The sequence below is a fragment of the Schistocerca nitens genome, chromosome 3, assembly GCF_023898315.1.
Source record: "Schistocerca nitens isolate TAMUIC-IGC-003100 chromosome 3, iqSchNite1.1, whole genome shotgun sequence".
NCBI classification, from domain to species: Eukaryota; Metazoa; Arthropoda; class Insecta; order Orthoptera; family Acrididae; genus Schistocerca; species Schistocerca nitens.
This window is the reverse complement of record NC_064616.1, coordinates 856763357-856787936: the sequence shown is the minus strand read 5'-3', so window position 1 is coordinate 856787936 and position 24580 is coordinate 856763357.

Genomic DNA, 24580 nt, shown 5'->3' with positions numbered 1-24580 from the left:
CCCTTTTACATGGCCATTTGTCGTCCTTTTTTTTTTTTTTTTTTTTTGAGGGGGGTAGACATTGCAGGGCAGGCATAACAGTTTATATTTGGCATCGATGCATTGATTTTGAGTTTATGTTTCTGTATGTGATGCACTTGTGATGCCACATGCACATTGTGTATTCTGGTTTGATCTCTTCTTCTAGTTACACTGGTAAGTGGGACAGTATGAGGGAAACGTCACCATGACAGGTGGAGCAGAAGTGGAAGAAACTTTTTTTACATATACTACAGAATATACCTAAATTGAGGAAGAGAGAAAATTTTGTCATATGACATAAGAGAAGCAGAAAGGATAGTGGGAGTAATCAATAGAATTTTATAGGCACAAAGTAAAGGAAATCATTTTAAAAAATATATCTAATAATAATAATGAGTAGTTGGCACTTTCCACTAAGTAATGCTTGTTTCCTATTCAGTATAGTGCAAATAATGGAAGAAAAGTTAATTTAAAAAAAAAAAACTGGTAGTACTCTGTGCACACTTTTGACACTGTTTTGGCTGCTAGTATGACAGATGTTTGGTGAGGAGCACTTTGTGTCACTGATGTCACTAAGAAGAAACACTTTATACTGCTATACTTCACTATTTGATGCGAGAAGAGAAAGCACTTTATCTTATGTGTTGCACTTGTTCACTATCACTGCACACGTTATTCTTGTGGTGAGTGTGGTGAGGTGGCTGGTGGCGGTGTTGAGGGTCACAGGTTGGGAAGGACTCTGGCGATTGCTGTCTGCAGTGGAATCTGCAGGAAGCTTTTGAAGTTCTCGTGGTATCGCCTGTGCTGCTGGGCTGTCTTGTTCTCCTCCCAGAGGTCCATCAGGAAGGCCAGCTGGTCGGTCTGCCTCCGCGCTACGATGGCGTGTGCCGTCATGGCGAGGATCCAGAGAGTCGCCAGTCGCTTGGGCCGTGGAAATGGGTTGCAGTCTTGGGCGGTGATTGCTTCCACTGTGATGCTTCCCGGCGCCGTTCTGTTGATGTGGGCCACCATCTGCTGGCAGGCTTCCCAGATGTTGATGGCATTCCCGCACGTGAATCGGTGCTCGAGGGTGTCGTTCATGCCACATACGTCACACTTGTCACTTGCGACGAGTTTTATCTCCGCCAGTCTTTGGTTGGTTGGTACCGTTCTGTTAATTATTTTGTACCATGTCTCCTTTGCATGTTTAGGCAACACGTTTTCCGAGACGTTCCCCCATATTTGTTTCCAATTGTATTGCGGGAGTTTGTGTTCAATTTTGTTTTTTGCCGGCTTCCCCCTGAGGGCCCAGTATATTCTCTTGGCTGTTCTGTGGCTGGTGTCCAGCACGTAACTTTTGTTGGCGTAGTGCAGCCTGACGTGTCGCATTCTGAAGGGAATGTGCCTCGTGTCGACCGGCGCTTCTTGTGATGCGGGCTTGCATCTTCCAATTATCTTGGCTGTGACGCTGTCAGGGTTTTTGTCCTGGATGGCGAGCGTTCGTTTCAGTAGAAGGGCTGCACATTTGGTCTTTATATCAACTAGACCTAGTCCCCCTTCTTTCGTTGGCAGCGAGCACGTTGCTTGCGCCACTTTGAATATACACTCCTGGAAATGGAAAAAAGAACACATTGACACCGGTGTGTCAGACCCACCATACTTGCTCCGGACACTGCGAGAGGGCTGTACAAGCAATGATCACACGCACGGCACAGCGGACACACCAGGAACCGCGGTGTTGGCCGTCGAATGGCGATAGCTGCGCAGCATTTGTGCACCGCCGCCGTCAGTGTCAGCCAGTTTGCCGTGGCATACGGAGCTCCATCGCAGTCTTTAACACTGGTAGCATGCCGCGACAGCGTGGACGTGAACCGTATGTGCAGTTGACGGACTTTGAGCGAGGGCGTATAGTGGGCATGCGGGAGGCCGGGTGGACGTACCGCCGAATTGCTCAACACGTGGGGCGTGAGGTCTCCACAGTACATCGATGTTGTCGCCAGTGGTCGGCGGAAGGTGCACGTGCCCGTCGACCTGGGACCGGACCGCAGCGACGCACGGATGCACGCCAAGACCGTAGGATCCTACGCAGTGCCGTAGGGGACCGCACCGCCACTTCCCAGCAAATTAGGGACACTGTTGCTCCTGGGGTATCGGCGAGGACCATTCGCAACCGTCTCCATGAAGCTGGGCTACGGTCCCGCACATCGTTAGGCCGTCTTCCGCTCACGCCCCAACATCGTGCAGCCCGCCTCCAGTGGTGTCGCGACAGGCGTGAATGGAGGGACGAATGGGGACGTGTCGTCTTCAGCGATGAGAGTCGCTTCTGCCTTGGTGCCAATGATGGTCGTATGCGTGTTTGGCGCCGTGCAGGTGAGCGCCACAATCAGGACTGCATACGACCGAGGCACACAGGGCCAACACCCGGCATCATGGTGTGGGGAGCGATCTCCTACACTGGCCGTACACCACTGGTGATCGTCGAGGGGACACTGAATAGTGCACGGTACATCCAAACCGTCATCGAACCCATCGTTCTACCATTCCTAGACCGGCAAGGGAACTTGCTGTTCCAACAGGACAATGCACGTCCGCATGTATCCCGTGCCACCCAACGTGCTCTAGAAGGTGTAAGTCAACTACCCTGGCCAGCAATATCTCCGGATCTGTCCCCCATTGAGCATGTTTGGGACTGGATGAAGCGTCGTCTCACGCGGTCTGCACGTCCAGCACGAACGCTGGTCCAACTGAGGCGCCAGGTGGAAATGGCATGGCAAGCCGTTCAACAGGACTACATCCAGCATCTCTACGATCGTCTCCATGGGAGAATAGCAGCCTGCATTGCTGCGAAAGGTGGATATACACTGTACTAGTGCCGACATTGTGCATGCTCTGTTGCCTGTGTCTATGTGCCTGTGGTTCTGTCAGTGTGATCATGTGATGTATCTGACCCCAGGAATGTGTCAATAAAGTTTCCCCTTCCTGGGACAATGAATTCACGGTGTTCTTATTTCAATTTCCAGGAGTGTATTTCGACGCCACAACAGGTAGTACACTGCGCTCGTTAGTGCTCGCGCAATTTCTGTCGGGATGCTTAAGATTTGCGCCAGGTACCAAGCTTTCGACAGGATCGTCGTGTTTATCAATTCTGTTTTCTGGTGGATTGTTAGCTTCCGGTTCGCGTGCTGTCTGGAGAGACCTCTTACGGTGTGTAGCACGTCCCTCCAGTTGTATGCGGCCATTCTAAGTGGATAAGACTGTATATATATTCCAAGAACTTTATGGATTTCTGCTATTTTATACCACTGGCTGTCTGGTTTGAGTCATTGATTCCCTATCGGCAGTAGCACTGTTTTTCTGGGGTTGGTTTGGGCGCCTGACGCTTTTTGGAATGTATTCATGATGGTTTCTACTCTCCCAATATCTTCCTGGTCTTCAATAAAGATGCCTAGGTCGTCAGCGTAGGCTATACATGCTACTGGTTTGCCTCCTACGGAGAAGCCTCTGATGTCGTTTGTGAGTTTCCGCAGCAGCGGGTCCAGTGCTATAGCGAATAGAGCCATTGACAATGGACAGCCTTGCCTCACGGATCTCTCCAGTTTTATCAGTTTTGTTTCCCAAGTATTGATTATTACTGTCGATCTCGCAGTATCTTCTGGATGATTGCGATGAATTTTTGCCCAAACCCGAGTCTGTTTAGTGTCTCTACGAGATATTTGTGAACCTAGGACCTCTTGTACCGTAGCTGCTCTCGCTAACCACGGCCCTTTTCTGGGGTTGGTTTGGGCGCCTGACGCTTTTTGGAATGTATTCATGATGGTTTCTACTCTCCCAATATCTTCCTGGTCTTCAATAAAGATGCCTAGGTCGTCAGCGTAGGCTATACATGCTACTGGTTTGCCTCCTACGGAGAAGCCTCTGATGTCGTTTGTGAGTTTCCGCAGCAGCGGGTCCAGTGCTATAGCGAATAGAGCCATTGACAATGGACAGCCTTGCCTCACGGATCTCTCCAGTTTTATCAGTTTTGTTTCCCAAGTATTGATTATTACTGTCGATCTCGCAGTATCTTCTGGATGATTGCGATGAATTTTTGCCCAAACCCGAGTCTGTTTAGTGTCTCTACGAGATATTTGTGAACCTAGGACCTCTTGTACCGTAGCTGCTCTCGCTAACCACGGCCCTTTTCTGGGGTTGGTTTGGGCGCCTGACGCTTTTTGGAATGTATTCATGATGGTTTCTACTCTCCCAATATCTTCCTGGTCTTCAATAAAGATGCCTAGGTCGTCAGCGTAGGCTATACATGCTACTGGTTTGCCTCCTACGGAGAAGCCTCTGATGTCGTTTGTGAGTTTCCGCAGCAGCGGGTCCAGTGCTATAGCGAATAGAACCATTGACAATGGACAGCCTTGCCTCACGGATCTCTCCAGTTTTATCAGTTTTGTTTCCCAAGTATTGATTATTACTGTCGATCTCGCAGTATCTTCTGGATGATTGCGATGAATTTTTGCCCAAACCGGAGTCTGTTTAGTGTCTCTACGAGATATTTGTGAACCTAGGACCTCTTGTACCGTAGCTGCTCTCGCTAACCACGGGACCACGGCGCTGCTTAACTCCCTGTCTCCTTGATGTTGCATATCTTCGAATGGACTATTCAGTTTGTATATTTTACTAATTTTTTTTCATAGTTCCACACAACTTCTTCCTGTTTCCTCGATTGATCTGTGTTCAGTTTTTCAAGGCCTATCCACTGTGCCAACTTATAATTAAATCTGAGGGGGGTGCGATGGGGAGGTTCCCTTGTGAGTCGGTGAAACTACTGGTCTCTTATTTTTATCATTTCATCACTGACCTACAGAATTTTCTATGACAAAGACAACTCAAACTTAACCTATTCATTTATTACCCACAATATGCAAGCCCAACGCAATCTGACTGCTATACAGTGACAACGTGGCTTCAAATAATTAACACAAAAGAATGGCCCTAAATTGCAAGCAATCTTAACAATAACCCATACCTTCTCATAAGTCACTTACCTCACAAAAAATCTTCATAACACAAACTACAGCAATTACTCCAAGCAGTAATGACAGCCAGCTAAATAAAAAGATTCTAACTACTATGCACTCTAACTACTAGCAGGCATATGGTTAGCAAAAGAAAGATTTTGTTGAAGAGCAAACAATGTATTTAGAAAATTTACCTCATTCATGTGACACCAGTTCCAAAAATTATATATTTGTCAATAATTCCACTACCCAAACATTACCAACTAAATCCATCCTCATTTTACAATCCATGTCATACTAACATTGAGTCTCCACTAAGAAAATCTTGTCCAAACCATTCTCTACCCGCTCGCTAACTGCTAGACCGTCCAACTACAGACTCTCTTGCCGAGGTTGCAGAGCGCTATCAGCGATATTAATACAGTCTATAGCGCTGCCAACATACAAACACAGGCTACTCATACCGTATCTAGGCTGCAGCCTTCCTTCCACGGTTTCTAGTACCGCAAAATATGAGGGAGAACGTCTGTGAAGTTTGGAAGGTAGAGGAAAGGTGCTGGCGGAAGTGAAGCTTTGGGGCCGGCTCCCTAGTCGTGTTGGATAGCTCAGGCAGTAGAGTACTTCCACGGGAAACAAAAATGTGCAAAGTACGAGTCACGATCTGGCATATAGTTTTGTTCAGCCAGGGAGCTTCAACAAACCAGTTGTTTGGGGAAACAGGTTGGAATGTGAGATGCAATGAAAATGAGATGGATATGAGCGGAATCTGTAGTGAAGCGAATGGCTCACTTGACCGTAGATGGAACAAGCGACTTATTTGTTAGGTTTTGAGACAACGACCCGATACAAGGTGGGTAGATAACATCATAAAAGTAGCAGAATCGGCATGGCAGCATACAAATGGTTCAAATGGCTCTGAGCACTATGGGACTTAACTTCTGACGTCATCAATCCCCTAGAACTTAGAACTACTTAAACCTAACTAACCTAAGGACATCACACACATCCATGCCCGAGGCAGGATTCGATCCTGCGACCGCAGCGGTCGCACGGTTCCATACTGTAGCGCCTAGAACCGCTCGGCCACTTCGGCCGGCGGCAGCATGCAGCTGATGACCAAAATTGCATGGAAAAGCCAAGACGAGGCTGTGGATGTCGAAGAGAGAGATTCATTCGTTCAATGTGTGCCGTAGATCTATCTCAACAAGAAGGAGAATCTTCACGGATTAGGAACGAGACAAGGTATACATTAACGTAACACTAAAACAACATACAGGATGATTCAAAAAGAAAGAACAGATTTCATTTACTTATTACATACAAACTATGAAAGGTAGAAGCATGTTGTGCATATCACTGGATAGAGGAAGGTTCAAAATTTTATGTTCGCTCAGCCAGTATACTACACACTCAACATCAGCACCATACGTTGCTCGAGAATCTTCGAAACCTAGTCTACTTTATTCCACACACGAATCAACAGTTCCCTGTTTACTAAATGACAGCTTCCTCATCTCTTGAAGAGAAGCTACCATAGGTCGGAAAAAGACTCGCTCTTTTACGTACGCCCCCCCTCCCCCCCCCCCCCCCCTCAAAGAAATATGCGAGGCCGAATGCAATGAACAAGATATTGTTGTCCAACTCTTCCAATCCCACGCTGTGGGATAGTGATATTTTACACTACTGGCAATTAAAATTGCTACACAACGAAGATGACGTGCTACAGACGCGAAATTGAACCGACAGGAAGAAGATGCTGTGATATGCAAATGATTAGCTTTTCAGAGCATTCACACAAGGTTGGCGCCGGTGGTGACACCTACAACGTGCTCACACGGGGAAAGTTTCCAATCGATTTCTCATACATAAACAGCAGTTGACCGGCGTTGCCTGGTGAAACGTTGTTGCGATGCCTCGTGTAAGGAGGAGAAATGCATGCCATCACGTTTCCGACTTTTGATAAAGGTCGGATTGTAGCCTATCGCGATTGCGGTTTATTGTATCGCGCGCGACATTGCTGCTCGCGTTGGTCGAGATTCAATGACTGTTAGCAGAATATGGAATCGGTGGGTTCAGGAGGGTAGACGGAACGCCGTGCTAGATCCCAACAGTTTCGTATCACTAGCAGTCGAGATGACCAGCATCTTATCCGCATGGCTGTAACGGATCGTGCAGCCACGTCTCGATCCCTGAGTCAACAGATGGGGACATTTGCAAGTCAACAACCATCTGAACGTACAGTTCGACGACGTTTGCAGCAGCATGGACTATCAGCTCGGAGACCATGGCTGTGGTTACCCTTGACGCTGCATCACAGACAAGAGCGCCTGCGATGGTGTACTCAACGACGAACCTGGGTGCACGAATGGCAAAACGTCATTTTTTCAGATGAATCGAGGTTCTGTTTACAGCATCATGATGGTCGGATTCGTGTTTGGCGACATCGCGGTGAACGCACATTGGAAGCGTTATTCGCCATCGCCATACTGGCGTATCACCCGGCGTGATGGTATGGGGTGCCATTCGTTACACGTCTCGGTCACCTCTTGTTCGCATTGACGGCACTTTGAACAGTGGACGTTACATTTCAGATGTGTTACGACCTGTGGTTCTACCCTTCATTCGATCCCTGCGAAACCCTACATTTCAGGAGGGTAATGCACGACCGCATGTTGCAGGTCTTGTACGGGCCTTTCTGGATACAGAAAATGTTCGACTGCTGCCCTGGCCAGCACATTCTCCAGATCTCTCACCAACTGAAAACGTCTGGTCAATGGTGGCGGAGCAACTGGCTCGTCACAATACGCCAATCACTACTCTTGATGAACTGTGGTATCGTGTTGAAGCTGCATGGGCAGCTGCACCTGTACATGCCATCCAAGCTCTGACTCAATGCCCAGGCATATCGAGGCCGTTATTACGGCCAGAGGTGGTTGTTCTGGGTACTAATTTCTCAGGATCTATGCACCCAAATTACGTGAAAATGTAATCACGTGTCAGTTCTAGTGTAATATATTTGTCCAATGGATACCCGTTTATCATCTGCATTTCTTCTTGGCGTAGCAATTTTAATGGCCAGTAGTGTAGATAACGCCGCAACTGAAGGTGAAAGTGAGACGGGGCGCCCTCATGCATAAAAATTAAATATTGGAATCTTCGTAAAGTTGAGGAAACAAACAATTTGGTGGCATTTCCAGGTACCTCATTCCTGTCACAGTTTCCTCCGCAAAAAAGAAATGCCCATAAACGTGGTGACCAGACGCGGTGTGTCTCTTTCATGCTCTACGACGACGCCATGATTCTGTGACCCCAAAATTCTTTCATTATGGCGGTTCACTTTTCTCATACATGAAACGTTGATTCATCAGAAAAGATGAGTCGTTCGGAAACAGTCTCCTCTGCCACATCCTGGAGAAATGAAATGCGAAATTCGTACCTTGTGTTATGATCGCCGACACGCAATAGCTGCGGTAAATGCAACTTGTAAGGCTTCACATGCAGGCGTCGTTTCAGAAGACGCCATACCGTTGTTTGAGGAAGGTTAAGTGCCTGGCGTGCCCGTCTTGTGGACTTCCAAGGGCTCGGTGTGAACGCCTCTCGGATACGCTCGACATTTTCATCAGACGTGCGTGACCGAACACTACTCCTCCCCGTGCATATGAAACCAACTTCCAAGAAGTTCGTATGCCAGTCATAAATATGCTTGTGCAGAGGCGGCTTCTTGCTGAATCGACAGCGAAGTGCACGTTGCACTTCTACAATGGATTGACTTCTCGCAAATTCCAACACACAATGATTTCTCTTGTGGTATAGCCGCCATGTTGCTACAAATAAACTAAACCGCAGCCGTGTCAAAGCTGTGAACCTTCTTCTGTCGAGTGAGACGCACAATGTGTTTCTATCTTTTATAGTTTATCTGCATTGAAATCTGTTTTTTTACTTTTAAATCAACCGGAAGAAACTAAAAACTTTATACTGTTTTAACAACAAGCTATCACTTTACGCCTTAGCTGTATTCATCCTGATGCTATCTATATTTAAGTGCGTATATTAGTAATAAAACTGCTACTTTGACAAAATCTACTGCCTCATCAGTTTACCTATATAGCTGCTGTTTATCTGCTATTAATAGCTTCATATTTGCTTAGTGAAAATGGTATTTTTTAAAGTAAATACTTTTTTACATATGTAAATAGTGAGTCCTATTTGCAGTACGTTGTTACTTACCATGCCGCTTTGTAACGAACACCATTACTTCCCACTTGCCTTGAAGAACTTCCCGAATATCGCAATAACTTGTAGAAAGAGTGGCTATTAAGGTATGTTTTTAATTTTCTTTTGAACTGCCAGGGATTCCCAGTTTCTTGCTTTATTATAATTAGGAACTTTTTCACTCTGTTCCTTCCACAGTACATAACTCCATTCTGAACCCTTGACAAGAAGGCAAAGTGTACAAGGAAATTATTTTTCTATTTTGCTTTGAGGTGGTATATATCACAGTTCAGTTGGAACTGGTTTTTACTGTCAGCATCAAAATCATTAATGAGTAAATGTGTTGGGAAGTAAATGGAATAATTCCAAGATCCTTAAAATAGCTTCAGCTAGGAAAGAGTGAGAGAAAGACAGGGGGAGGGGGGGCGGGAGGAGGGTTGCGTGTGTTCGTTCGTTTAATCCTCCATTTCACTGTCAACGTCTAATTTGGATTCCGCGTAAAGTGGCCCTCAAGCTCAACATACCACTGTATGGCACAAACTGAACGCTTTAGTATTGTTTTATGGAAATAAAATCATCATAACGAGGAAACGTAGGTGTGACACGCACTCACAAACGCACGCACACACACAAACACACACACACACACACACACACACACACAAAAGGTTCGAGTCATCTCTCAGGCATGGGTGTGTGTGTTGTTCTTAGCATAAGTTAGTTTAAGTAGTGTGTAAGTCTAGGGACCGATGACCTCAGCAGTTTGGTTCCTTAGAAATTCACACACATTTGAACATTTGTTTATCTATAATAGTGATTATGGCGTTTAGAATTGTAAATAGACGACGAAGATTCATTTACATGACTACATTCCGGTCTTTTAAAAATTTGGCGTGTGTTACAGAAAACTGTCTTATTATTTATTTGAGTAAATCAATAAACGTCGAAGAGTAGCACAAGTATGTATACTTCAGTGAGATTTTAGTCATTCGCTGATCTATTTATAGACGGTTTTGTATTTCCAGTGATTTTCTTAAAGTATTCTGATTACATCTCGGACGACATTTAACGGAAATTACAGCCTGTTGCCTCTCAAAGCATAATCTTATCGACAATATGATCTATGTAACGTGCAAGACAGTCGGTTAGACCTTGTGATGAATACGGGCAAGTACACGAATACCCTAAGGGCCTGGGAAGATAAGTAAAATAGAGGGAAATGTAATTGTGTTCAGAGGAGAAGGACCGGCCGCATTCGTCTTGCCACTGGCGAAATATCCAGAAGCAGCGAAAAAGCAATTACAAACTCGCATTGGAAAACAGCAGCGGGAGAAAGCTGCAGACGTGCACGATAGAAAGTATTCTTGTTTCCCTTTTATATTAGCTCACACCGAAGCTAATTTAAATCAATTTATCATCCCGACCTATTGCTCAACGAACGACATGTTTAATGCCGTGGCCCGTAATTTCAGAGGCGGTGCTCTACTCGTTCACCTTGTAACCCGCGTTACGCCAAAGCGCTCTACATTATTTTCGATCTAAAATGCGGCGAGTAATGGAGGTATTCCGGATGTAACTCAGCAGAAGACGTTTTTCAGAGAAAACGCCTGTAAAAAACAAGCGTCTAATAACAGACGGAACCCGGGAAATGACAGCGGCTTCGCTGCCAGCATTGTCATTAAACAGCGGCCAGTATTTACGATCGAGCCTAACGAGAGGAGTACTTAACCGCTCAGATATTTCTACCTGAAGTAATTTTATAAATTTTCGTGCTGTGATGGGTTTGCTCGGACTAAATTGACGGTGGTATGTTGAGGGTCGCCGCTGGTAGCTATAACGTTGACTGATGCTTTTTTAGTAAAATATTTCGGAGATCGCCTTTGGCTTACGTATCGTAACTGTCTCCCAGACATTAAAATCAACCGCTTGCCGCAGTTACTTCAATTCGGATATCGTCATTGAAATTGATCAACAAGAAATTTGTGTCAAATAAACTGTTCACAATTACGTATACGCTTAGCCTTTACGTGCATTATAAAACTCTGCTACAGCTAAAGGTCGTCTTTAAGTGCGGCTCGTGCAACCAGCCGAGTACCTCTTCCTTGTTCTTGAGAATATTTTTAAAGCAGGAGACATGTCGTGATTATCTATTCTGATGTATCAGTAACTTTTAGACAGCGGGAAGAACGTGAATTCATAATTTGGTTCTCAGCTTACACCGGTATTTCAACAATTGTGTGTTCTTAGAATATTTGTTAAGACATATCATTTATTATTTAGCTAAATGTCATTTGTCAACACCAGTGTGAATAGTCAACAATGCATATCATTTTCTGGCTCATTATTCATTATTGTTCAAATGGTTCAAATGGCTCTGAGCACTATGGGACTCAACTGCCGTGGTCATAAGTCCCCTAGAACTTAGAACTACTTAAACCTAACTAACCTAAGGACAGCACACAACACCCAGCCATCACGAGGCAGAGAAAATTCCTGACCCCGCCGGGAATCGAACCCGGGATTCATTATTGTTAATTCTGGTATTTTTGTACGTAGCCTATTATTATAGGTCAGTGCCTAAGCTACTGAAGTAAGAATACTTAAAACCATTACTTCAAACGCATGGTGCAGCACTGAACGTAAGATCATTCCGAAACATGTCACAGGCACAACACATCTTCTTCCTTGTTGTATGGCAAGTTATCATCTTAATAATGTCCGCCTTGTAAAGGGATATCCTCCTCTAGTATTACTTTGCCTCAACAGAAGTAGTCGATACTATAAATATTTCTAGAATTTTGGACTAGTCAGTATTCTGTCAGCTGTTTTTCTGAAAAATTTCAAATAATTTTATACACAATATGTTATATTTCAAGCTGAAATTTATTAAAAGGAAATACTTTATTTTCGTTGTTACAATCGATATGTACTAGCTCTGAATGTACAGTTAAAATTGTTTTTTTTAGAAATATTTAAAATTACGAATTATTTGGCGAACTTAAAATTCCTATTATTAATTACGCAATCTAGTACTGTTTATTTTATTTATTTCTAGATTCATTTAAAAAACAATAATCTAAACTAATTTGTATTTTGGACGAACATTGTAATTTCGGCTTTGTTAATGTGAAAATTCAAAAGAGTGTGATATAATAAAATGTGAAACAGTAAATTATAGTAAAAAACAAATTCTGCAACGACATTCTTCATTATTATTTAGATCAATTGAACCATGAAACCTAAAATGTGAGAATTTCAGCTTCAAGAATCAGAACCCTAGACTTGAAGAACTGAAGTCAACTGTGGAAGAAAAGATACGTAAAAAGTTTACTGTAAATCTCAGTCCTCTCGAATCTTCCGAAAAGGCTTTACCATAGTGGACAGTTGCAACAACAGGGAAGAGAGGGGTAGATAACAGCCTCCATAGCTGAGTAGTCAGCGCGGCAGAATGCCATGCAAGGGGTTCGATTCTCGGCTGGGTCGGAGATTTTCTCCGCTCGGCGGCTGGGTGCTGCGTTGTCTTCATCATCATTTCATCCTCATCGACACACAAGTCACCGAAGAGGCGTCAACTAAAAAGACTTGCACCAGGCAACTGGTCCCTGCCGCCGTTGGATAAGCAGCTGCAGCAGCAAGTCGTATGCTCTTAGCTCACTTATTTGATACATAGTTTAATTCTTAATTTCTTTGCGTGTTTTTGGTATTTGCATTGTTTAATTCATAAATTTCGGGCGTATTATAGTATTTGAGAGTTGTAGCATCGCGTTTTAGTACCTGAATAGTGTAAAATCGCGTAGTCTCCTTCCGCCGCCGAGCAGTGTGTCAGCAGTGCGCAAGTAGCAACATTACTGCATTTACTAGGCAATCTTGTATTTTAATAACCGTTTAAATTTTGTGTCGAATTGTTTGTGCTCTCTGTAGATTAGTTCAGACGTTCTTTGCACAGGTGAGGGATCAGCCTCAATGTGGGCAGTATCCCAGGCAGTCACAGTCGTAGTCCGATCGGGGGATGTGTGGGACGAGCATGGATAGGGACTGAAACTGCTGTGTTCGGATGCAGGCTGAGTTGGCATCCCTTCGCTCCCAGCTTCAGTCAGTGTTGGCTTCGGTCACAGAGCTTGACGCTGTTGCCAGTGGGCATCATTGTGGGGGTCCGGATGGGGGTTTGTCGGGGACGGCCAGCTCGTCCCACACATCCCCCGATCGGACTACGACTGTGACTGCCCGGGATACTGCCCACATTGAGGCTGATACCTCACCTGTGGTAGAGTGGTAGGTCGTCTCGAGGTGTGGCAGGGCGCGAAAGACATTCCGGAGGGCTGAACGGAAGGCCTCTCCAGTTTGTCTGACGAACCGGTTACAGGCTCTGTCTCAGGCTGATACTGATGTTCGGCCGGAGATGGCTGCTTGTCCTGTTCCAGAGGTTGCCCCTCAGTCTGCAAGATCCGGGCGGTCGCAGAGGGTGGGATTATTGGTAGTTGGGAGCTCCAACGTCAGGCGCGTAATGGGGCCCCTTAGGGAAATGGCACCAATAGAGGGAAACCAATGTGCTCTCCGTGTGCATACCGGGGGGAGTCATTCCAGATGTGGAAAGTGTAGTGTCACCGCCAGACACCACACTTGCTAGGTGGTAGCCTTTAAATCGGCCGCGGTCCGTTAGTATACGTCGGACCCACGTGTCGCCACTATCAGTGATTGCAGACCGAGCGCCGCCACACGGAAGGTCTAGAGAGATTTCCTAGCACTCGCCCCAGTTGTACAACCGACTTTGCTAGCGATGGTTCACTGACAAAATACGCTCTCATTTGCCGAGATGATAGTTAGCATAGGCTTCAGCTACGTCAATTGCTACGACTTAGCAAGGCGCCATTATCAGTTGCTATTGATATTGTAAATAATGTACAGACAAGAGCTACGTTCAACATTAATGGATTAAAGTTAAGTATTCCACCAGTTACCTCCTTTTTTCTGAAGTCTAAATTCCTTGTCCTGTTCCAGACCTCACGCCAGCCTGCGTGAGCTTAAACGCGTGCCTTTCAGCTTCCTCAAAACTTCGTGGGTTGGCTCTCCGCCAATCCACAACATTTTGGCGACGAGGCCAAACCGCGTTCGTACCTATACTGCCCTCATTTACTTGTGTAATGGCTTCGCCACAATCTCCAGATGTACTGTCCGAATTTTATCGCTTACAGAATCAGCAGACGCAGGCTTTACTGGATGCCCTTGGACAGCTCGTCCAGGGTCAACGTGCAATGCAAAACAATGCGGCGGCCGCCGCTCCACCGCTACCGCAGCCACAACACGCTGCTGCACCAACTTTTCGTCCTTTTGATGCTACACTGGAAAGCTGGACGGAGTGGTCACGCCAATTTTGATTCCATCTCGCCGCCTACAGAATTCAAGGTAACGAGCAGCAGCCTTTTTTGTTAGCATCCGTCGGGGTGCACACGTACCGTGTGATAGTCAAATTATTTCCCCGACGCGACGTAGCAACTCTGTCCTACGACGAAATTTTGTCTGCATTAGATGCATATTTCAAAGAATCAGTCAATGTAGTTGCAAAAAGGTATACCTTCTTTCGTACAAAATGTATGGCAGGTTAAACTAATCGGGAGTGGGTTGCAACTTTGCAAGGCCTTACTAGGGATTGTGCTGTTGAGTGTCAATGTGGACCCCCTTAATCAGATACTATGGTACGTGATGCAATTGCACAGAACGTTTCTGATGTTCGTATAAGGGAACAGATTTTGAAACTAGAAACTAGTCAATCACTCCCTTCAACAAGTGATGGACATATTGGATCGGCAGGACACACTTGACTTTGCTCAGGAATCATTTGAAACTTCACCAGCCGTGTGTCACAATAACCGGCCCGCCGGGCGCACTGCACGGAACAGTAAACAGCCCTCGCGCCCATCCGCGCAGCTGCCACCAGGCTCTCAGCCACGTGTGCCGCGCAGGCAAGCAAATGCAGTGATAAAATCATGCCTGTGGTGTGCTACTAGACATTCGCGTGAGAATTGCCCGTCACGCCAGGCTATTTGCTTTTTCTGTAATAAAAAAGGACATGTTCAGGGTGTTTGCCAGGAAAAGCTCAGATCGGACACTCACAACCATTCCAGGCCCTTTGCTTCGCGCCGGAATGGGAATCGAACCAAGGATACTCAGGCTCGCAAAACTTCGCCCATGGAAATTCATTCTGCCCAGTGCCACTCTCTCTAATTCGATTCTACACAGAGTACGCGAAAGAATTGGCCCCCTTCTAACAGCCGTGTACCGCAAGTCTCTAGAGGAACGGAAGGTTCCAAATGATTGGAAAAGAGCACAGGTAGTCCCAGTCTTCAAGAAGGGTCGTGGATCAGATGCGCAAAACTATAGACCTATATCTCTGACGTCGATCTGTTGTAGAATTTTTGAACATGTTTCTTGCTCGCGTGTCATGTCGTTTTTAGAAACCGAGAATCTACTCTGTAGGAATCAACATGGATTCTGGAAACAGCAATCGTGTGAGACCCAACTCGCTTTATTTGTTCATGAGACCCAGAAAATATTAGATACAGGCTCCCAGGTAGATGCTATTTTCCTTGACTTCCGGAAGGCGTTTGATACAGTTCCGCACTGTCGCCTGATAAACAAAGTGAGAGCCTACGGAATATCAGACCAGCTGTGTGGCTGGATTGAAGAGTTTTTAGCAAACAGAACACAACATGTTGTTCTCAATGGAGAGACGTCTACAGACGTTAAAGTAACCTCTGACGTGCCACAGGAGAGTGTTATGGGACCATTGCTTTTCACAATATATGTAAATGACCTAGTAGATTGTGTCGGAAGGTCCATGCGACTTTTCGCGGATGATGCTGTAGTATACAGAGAAGTTGCAGCATTAGAAAATTGTAGCAAAATACAGGAAGATCTGCAGCGGATAGGCACTTGGTGCAGGGAGTGGCAACTGACCCTTAACATAGACAAATGTAATGGATTGCGAATACATAGAAAGAAGGATCCTTTATTGTATGAGTATATGATAGCGGAACAAACACTGGTAGCAGTTACTTCTGTAAAATATCTGGGAGTATGCGTGCGGAACGATTTGAAGTGGAATGATCATATAAAATTAATTGTTGGTAAGGCGGGTACCAGGTTGAGATTCATTTGGAGAGTCCTTAGAAAATGTAGTCCATCAACAAAGGAGGTGGCTTACAAAACACTCGTTCGACCTATACTTGAGTATTGCTCATCAGTGTGGGATCTGTACCAGATCGGGTTGACGGAGGAGATAGAGAAGATCCAAAGAAGAGCGGCACGTTTCGTCACAGGGTTATTTGGTAACTGTGATAGCGTTACGGAGATGTTTAGCAAACTCAAGTGGCAGACTCTGCAAGAGAGGCGCTCTGCATCGCGGTGTAGCATGCTCGCCAGGTTTCGAGAGGGTGCGTTTCTGGATGATGTATCGAATATATTGCTTCCCCCCACTTATACCTCCCGAGGAGATCACGAATGTAATATTAGAGAGATTTGAGCGCGCACGGAGGCTTTCAGACAGTCGTTCTTCCCGCGAACCATACGCGACTGGAACAGAAAAGGGAGGTAATACCTATTGCTTGTAGTGACGCCCCTGATAAATTTTCTTGACCTACTCCAGACATCGCGTTCCATTTTGCTAAGTAACGTTAACTACTTCTTGATTCCACGTTCACTTACCTCCAATTCCGGAGTATGTGAATCCTTGCGGGAAGTGGGGAATGGACTGTGGTACGATCTTCTTTCATAAACGATTCTGTAAATAAGATATATAATTTTCAGCTACCATTTTACCGTTGTGTCGTAACTGTATTACCAACAACTAAAAGACGTAATAATTTTGTTTTATTAACTGATCTTACGTAGGACTCACACATTCTGTTTTTCTTGAGTGATCTGTGTACTGACTTCCCTGTATCAACCAAAGTTCTAAAGTTACTTTCTTATTACGTTACGGGGCACGTACTACTTCTATAGACTTCTACAGCCTTTAAATTTTTATAGTCGGAAATGATTACTTGCCGCCGGCAGCAGAAGCTGTTAGAAATCCATCTTTTTCCTCATATCACTGGATTTAAAAACATTTGTTGTAACTCTGGTAAACCATGGTACTCTTAAAAACAATGATTCCCTCCATTAACTGTATGGGAAAGTTTGGGTCTGTATTGTGCCGAGAGACTTAAGATGCTGCCTCCGTGTGTTTACTGTTCGATACATTGGTCAAGATAAGTTTTAATACAATATCGTTCAAATTTCTGTATTTTTAACCCCTAATTGCTTCCCACTACAATACTGTAATAAGAAAATTTCATGGGCGGTTCTCCGAGTACTCTCAAAAGTATCTTGGAATTCAGGCAGTTGAAGGAAATATGAAACTTTTGACCTACAACATCGCTTCTTCACGTACAATTTTCTTGCAGATAGAAGATATAGGTGAACAGGTAAATTGCTTCTACCTAGGCCTTCATTAAATGTAGACAAATCCATGATAATGTTCATAACAAACAGATTGAAACATATGACAGCCGATAAGATCAGTGTTATACTTGTGGGAACCGTCCAGTCGTCAAAATACAGGGTGATTCAAAAAGAATACCACAACTTTAGGAATTTAAAACTCTGCAACGACAAAAGGCAGAGCTAAGCACTATCTGTCGGCGAATTAAGGGAGCTATAAAGTTTCATTTAGTTGTACATTTGTTCGCTTGAGGCGCTGTTGACTAGGCGTCAGCGTCAGTTGATGCTAAGATGGCGACCGCTCAACAGAATGCTTTTTGTGTTATTGAGTACGGCAGAAGTGAATCGACGACAGTTGTTCAGCGTGCATTTCGAACGAAGTATGGTGTTAAACCTCCTGATAGGTGGTGTATTAAACGTTGGTATAAACAGTTTACAGAGAATGGGTGTTTGTGCAAAGGGAAAAGTTCTGGACGGCCGAGAACGAGTGATGAAAATGTAGCACGCATCCAGCAAGCATTTGTTCGCAGCCCAGGAAAATCGACTCGCAGAGCTAGCAGAGAGCTGCAAATTCCACAATCAACTGTATGGAGAGTCCTACGAAAAAGGTTAGTTATGGAACCTTATCGTCTGAAATTGGTTCAAGCACTGTCTGCAGCTGATAAGATTAAAAGAATCGATTTCTGTGATTTTATCCTTGCTCAAATGGAAACAGATGAATCTTTCGTTTCAAAGATTGTGTTTAGTGATGAAGCAACTTTCCGCACTAACGGGAAAGTCAATCGTCACAATGTCTGTATATGGGGCACTGAGAATCCGCGGGAAACAACTCAGTATGAATGTGACTCGCCTAAGGTGAACGTTTTCTGTGCCATTTCAGCCAATAACGTTTTTGGTCCCTTTTTCTTCGAAGGTGCTACTGTAACTAGACTACAGTATCTGGAGATGTTAGAGAATTGGCTGTTCCCTCAGCTCGAACAAGAAGCACAACAATTCATATTTCAGCAGGATGGAGCGCCACCACATTGGCACTTATCTGTCCGTAACTACCTGAATGTCAACTACCCGAGGCGATGGATCGGCCGCCAGGCAGCCCGTGACAGAGCACTTCATCACTGGCCTCCAAGAAGCCCTGATCTTACCCCTGCGTTTTTTTCTTATGGGGGTATGTTAAGGATATGGTGTTTCGGCCACCTCTCCCAGCCACCATTGACGATTTGAAACGAGAAATAACAGCAGCTATCCAAACTGTTACGCCTGATATGCTACAGAGAGTGTGGAACGAGTTGGAGTATCGGGTTGATATTGCTCGTGTGTCTGGAGGGGCCATATTGAACATCTCTGAACTTGTTTTTGAGTGAAAAAAACCTTTTTAAATACTCTTTGTAATGATGTATAACAGAAGGTTATATTATGTTTCTTTCATTAAATACACATTTTTAAAGTTGTGGTATTCTTTTTGAATCACCCTGTATTTATCTCGAATACTAAGGAACCCTAGATTCGACGACCACACCGTGCTATTCGAGAGGAACAGTAACAGAAACACAACACTGTACTGATGAAACGCTAGTCGATGTCAACTACAAGATTCAGGTGTACAATTGACACTTAATAACGGGTCAAAGCAAGATACGTACCGCATCCACTGTAACAGAGATTCCCGTAATGTTTACACCGCATAGTCAGATTCTGTAGCTGAGTGATCAGCACGGCTGATGCCATGAGGGGGACCGAAGTTCGATTCCCGGTGCTGCCAGAAATTTTTCCTTGGTAGAAGGCCAACTGAGGAGCTAGTCTACCTAATAGTAGTCGTTACAAGTGCAAGAAACTCGACAGCGATTGGGAGAGTGGTGTGCTGCCTCCATTCCCCTCAGTATCGCATTCAATGGCGCCATTTGCAGAGGACGTCACTGCGGTCGGTCGTGGCAGATAGGCCCCTCTAGGGCCTGATCGCGCTACAGATGGTACGAAAACGTAAAATCAGTGGTGGGAAAGTGAATGGAAGACCTATGACCGTAACTTACCAAAATGGCCTCTACGAAAGTGTAACATGTATGTTCGGAAAAAATGGAAATTTTTGGAAAAAATCCGATATTGTTCTTGCAAAAATCCTGTCAAGTAAATTTGGAGAACCAGTATTCGAGGAGGACTTATCACAATTCTGATCCAACATATTCCATCTCGCATAAGGAACATGGGAATAAGGTGGGACACGAAAGAACACATAAAGAGCCATATAGTTAGTGACGTTTCTGTCGCGAAGTATGCGAATGGAGTAGAACACAGAGATGAAAGTATTTACAAGAAGTATACTTGCGTAACTAACCATAAAGTAACTCTCAGCTCTATGTAGACCCGAACTTTTCCATACACTTAATGTAGGGAATAACTGTACTTCGCAATTTGAAAATTTGTAGTAGCCCTAAGTTCCTATGGGACCAAACTGCTGAGGTCATCGGTCCGTGCCGGCCGCGGTGGCCAAGCGGTTCTAGGTGCTTCTGTCCTGAACCGCGCGACTGCTACGGTCGCAGATTCGAATCCTGCCTCAGAATGGATGTGTGTGATGTCCTTAGGTTAGTTTGGTTTAAGTAGTTGTAGGTTCTAGGGGACTGATGACCTCAGATGTTAAGTCCCATAGTGCTCAGAGCCATTTGAACCATCGGTTCCTAGGCTTACACACTACTTAATCTAACTTAAACAAACTTACGCTAAAGACAACTCACACAACCATGCCCGAGAGAGGACTCGAACCTCCGACGGGGGGAACTGCCGGAACTGTGGCAAGGCGCCTCGACCGCGCGGCTACCCCGCGCTGCCCACCGTTTTTAAGAGTGCCATGGTTTATCAGAGTTGCAATAATAGATAGATTAAATGAAGCACGGGTCGTACAGTAGTAGGCGATTTCAATTCTTGTCGCAGCTTGACTGCTACTCACACACAGATTATCTCGCTTTCTGACATTCCAATCATGAAATTTTCGCTTCGTCTGTTGAATCTTGGATCGAGCGTTAAACCCTAACCATCCTTCTGTATTTTCCATGTCATCCAACCCATTCAGATCTGAGGAGATTGTTTTCGTTTAAACTGTTTTTAGAAAAATTCGCAACCCATCACCACATAAGTCTATATCAAAAGAATGGCTCTGTGAGGTTTCTGCCTCATATATGCCAATTCGGGCCACCATGGAATGTTCTGTACACTGTTTCCTCACATACATAAGACAGACTCCTTGCTTATACCGGCAGTCAGAAGTTTCAACTCCTGTGGACGATGGTTGAGCATATTCCAAAAGTTCTAAAATGTTATTTCAGTTGACGTGGCTTGATATCGGATAACATTTTATCCAGTTACAACGTCGCTCAAGAGTCAGATGGCTCAAATGGCTCTGAGCACTATGGGACTTAACTTCTGAGGTCATCAGTCCCCTACAACTTAGAACTACTTAAACCTAACTAACCTAAGGACATCACACACATCCATGCCCGAGGCAGGATTCGAACCTGCGACCGTAGCGATCGCGCGGTTCCAGACTGTAGCGCCTAGAACCGCTCGGCCACTCCGGCCGGCTTAATTCTATATCAGTTCATTATAAAGAACCCATGGCAAAATATGGCATGAAATACTTCTTCCCATATTCAGAAAAGACGTCTTAAAATTGCCAAAAGTTATTTTTATTGTATTCGACAAGTTTCGATTTTTAAATTACCACCGGGTCTACAAATATCGTCAACATAACAAGAGAGGAGGATTTGTTGCGATCAAAAGCACTGCAGAACACAGAAATCGAGTGCATTAACCATCATTTTGTAAAATCATGATTCTTGATACGCGTTCTGGCTGTACTTTTTATATCAACGAACCCTCCTCCACTGTTGTGTCGGTAATTTTTGTCGACCTGGTGATGTGTAAAATCAAAATCAGTACAATACAATAAAAACAGCTTTTGGTAGTTTAAGATGTCTATTCTGAGATTAACGTTTATTGCCTTAGTACAGTCATTGTCATGTCGTTGAAAAATTTGAAAACTAGTGACTTCTTCTATTTAGCAACTCTTCTTAAATTATCGCAAGATACGTCTCATCGTCCTTATCTGTTTCTGGCACTGAGCGACCTGATGTCTAAAATTCTATGTACAGCTAAGAAGACGTTTACAGGGAAATAAAGTGAAACATCAGAACAGCTGGTTACTTTTCCGTAATAGATCCATGTTCTGTTTGTAGCTCAGTTGGATTTCAATGCGCTGTATCCATACATTCATACATATTATAAAAATGTATGTATGCATGCATATTTGTGCCTCATCTCCTCCTAAACCACTGGGCCGATTTCAACCACTTTTGGTACACACTTCACTTACTGTCTGTAAATCATCACTGTGAGGGTAAGAACGACCTACCTATTGAAGATATGGGTGTGCGGGTGAAAACCGTGTAGCCCACGACGCGCGAATGCCCATAGTTCCGTCATTCAGTATTTGAGAATGAGAACTCTTATTCTCACTGACGACCGCCAAAAAATGATGAAAAGAAAAATGTTTATCGCTTATTACATTTTCGTTGTTCATGAAGTAGAAATTCCGCATGGAGCATTACGTTTGTAAGGCACATAGTTCAGGAGTGAGATGCATCAAAAACTGCTGCATCATGCTTATTGCAAGTAACACTATTATCAACACATTTCACAGACAGTATCCACATATGCCACTGAATGTACCCAGAAAAATACACTGATCAGCCAGAGCATTATGACCACCAACCTAAAAACTGGTATGTCCATCTTGGCACAGATAATAGTGGCGACGCATTGTGGCATGAAAGCAATGGGGCCTCGACAGATCGCTGGAGGGAGTTGGCACCGCGTCTGCACACACAAGTCACCTAATTCCCGTAAATTTCGGGGATGGGGTGATGAGCTGTGACGCCAAATCCAATCACATCGTATATGTGTTCTATCGGGTTCACATCTGGCGAGTTGCAGGGCCAGCGCATCAATTGTAACTCGTCAGTGTGTTGCTGTGAGCACTCCATCACACTTCTGGCCTTTGACATGGCACATTATTTTGCTAAAAATGCCACTATCATCGGGAAACATCATGAAGGAGTGTACATGGTCTGCAACCAGTGTACGATACTTCTTGGCCACCATGGTGCCTTGCTCGAGCTCCACTGGATGCATCGATGCCCACAGAGCATAATGTAGCCGCCACTAGCTTGCGTCCGTCCCACAGAACAGATGTCAAGGAGATGTTCCCCAGAAGACGACGGATTCGCACCCTCCCATCGGCGTGATGAAGACGGTATCGGCGTTCATCAGCCCATGCAGCTCTCTGCCACTGTGCCAACGTCCAGTGCCGATCATCATGTGCCCATTTCTTGTCGTAGTTGCCGATGCTTGGTGATAACAATGCACATGCATGGGTCGCCTGCTGCGGAGGCCCATCGTGTGCTGGCATAAGCTGTCGCCAGCACACTGGTCTGCAAAGATGTAGTGTGCCTATCACGAGAGAGACCAGAGACACACTGACAAGCAATAAGCCGCCAACGCCCTCTCGACAGCATGTATTTAGGCCGCCGCCGCTGACTGGAGGGCCGCACTGACTCACTCAGGCTACGGCAATGCATAGCGACCAGATCGAGACTAGCAGCGAGACTGAAGTGTGTAATAACAAGATTATCAGTAGTGTCTGCAAGAGGACTATTACTGAAGAGCACGTACTACAACACATGGACTCTGTTAAAGTTAAGTAGCAGCTATCTGTTCACGCAAATAAAGAACTGTGTTAATCCACGTGTGTATTTGTGTTGTAGAAAGAGGATACTGGCCACCCATAATAACATCCTCTCCCTTGTTTCCTACGGTACAAGACTCTACAGAGGCAACAAGGATACTACAGTGACAACGAGGTAGAATTCAGTGGCCATCGAATTTAATCAACTTGGCCGAAGACTTAGCTTGGTTCTCTTGTGTTTTAGTTTGCAGGGGTGATCGTGTCCAAGTGCTTGATAATTTGTTGTATTCTTGCATGTATTCCAGGAGGGGAGCCGCAGAACTAATCAAATTTCTCTTTTCAGAGACTGCTTGTTTTTTGATATAAAGTAATTGTGTATACCATGAACTTCTCGCCCCCTCAACCCCCTGCCCCTGCACCTCAGCCGCAGACGGCCAATGTTATGGATCTAACACAAGCTTTTCAATTTCAGAACCAACAAACTGTTACCCTACTGACGACGGTACAACTACTACTGGTTGCACAAGCTGCGTCGGCCGTACAACCACAGCCAACCAACCAGCCCAAAAAGTACCGCTGACCATTATACCGCAGTTTCGGCAATTTAAGGACATAGAAGAGAGATGGCTTGAATACCTGACTCAGTACGAAGCACATTGCCAAGTTCATCTTGTTCGAGGTACTGTAAAATTACAATACTTCCTTTCGATTGTCGGGTCCCCAGTGTTCAGGTTAATATAAACTATTCCCAGCCGCGTTTCCGGACGAACTCAGCTATGACCAAGTAATCGCTGCATCAACTCAATACTGTGACCAGCAAGTACAAAGGGCTGCAGCTAGGTATCTGTTCTTTCACATGCAGAAAATGCCGGAACAGTTGTAAGGCCAGTGGTACACGGAATTAACGGGCATGACTACGAAGTGTAAGCCGGCCGTTGTGGCCCAGCGGTTCTAGGCGCTTCAGTCCGGAACTGCGCGACCGCTACGGTCGCAGGTTCGAATCCTGTCTTGGGCATGGATGTGTGTGAAGTCCTTAGGTTAGTTAGGTTTAAGTAGTTCTAAGTTCTAGGGGACTGATGACCTCAGATGTTAAGTCCCATAGTGCTCAGAACTATTTGAACATTTGAACCTACAACGGACAGGAAATTCCAGT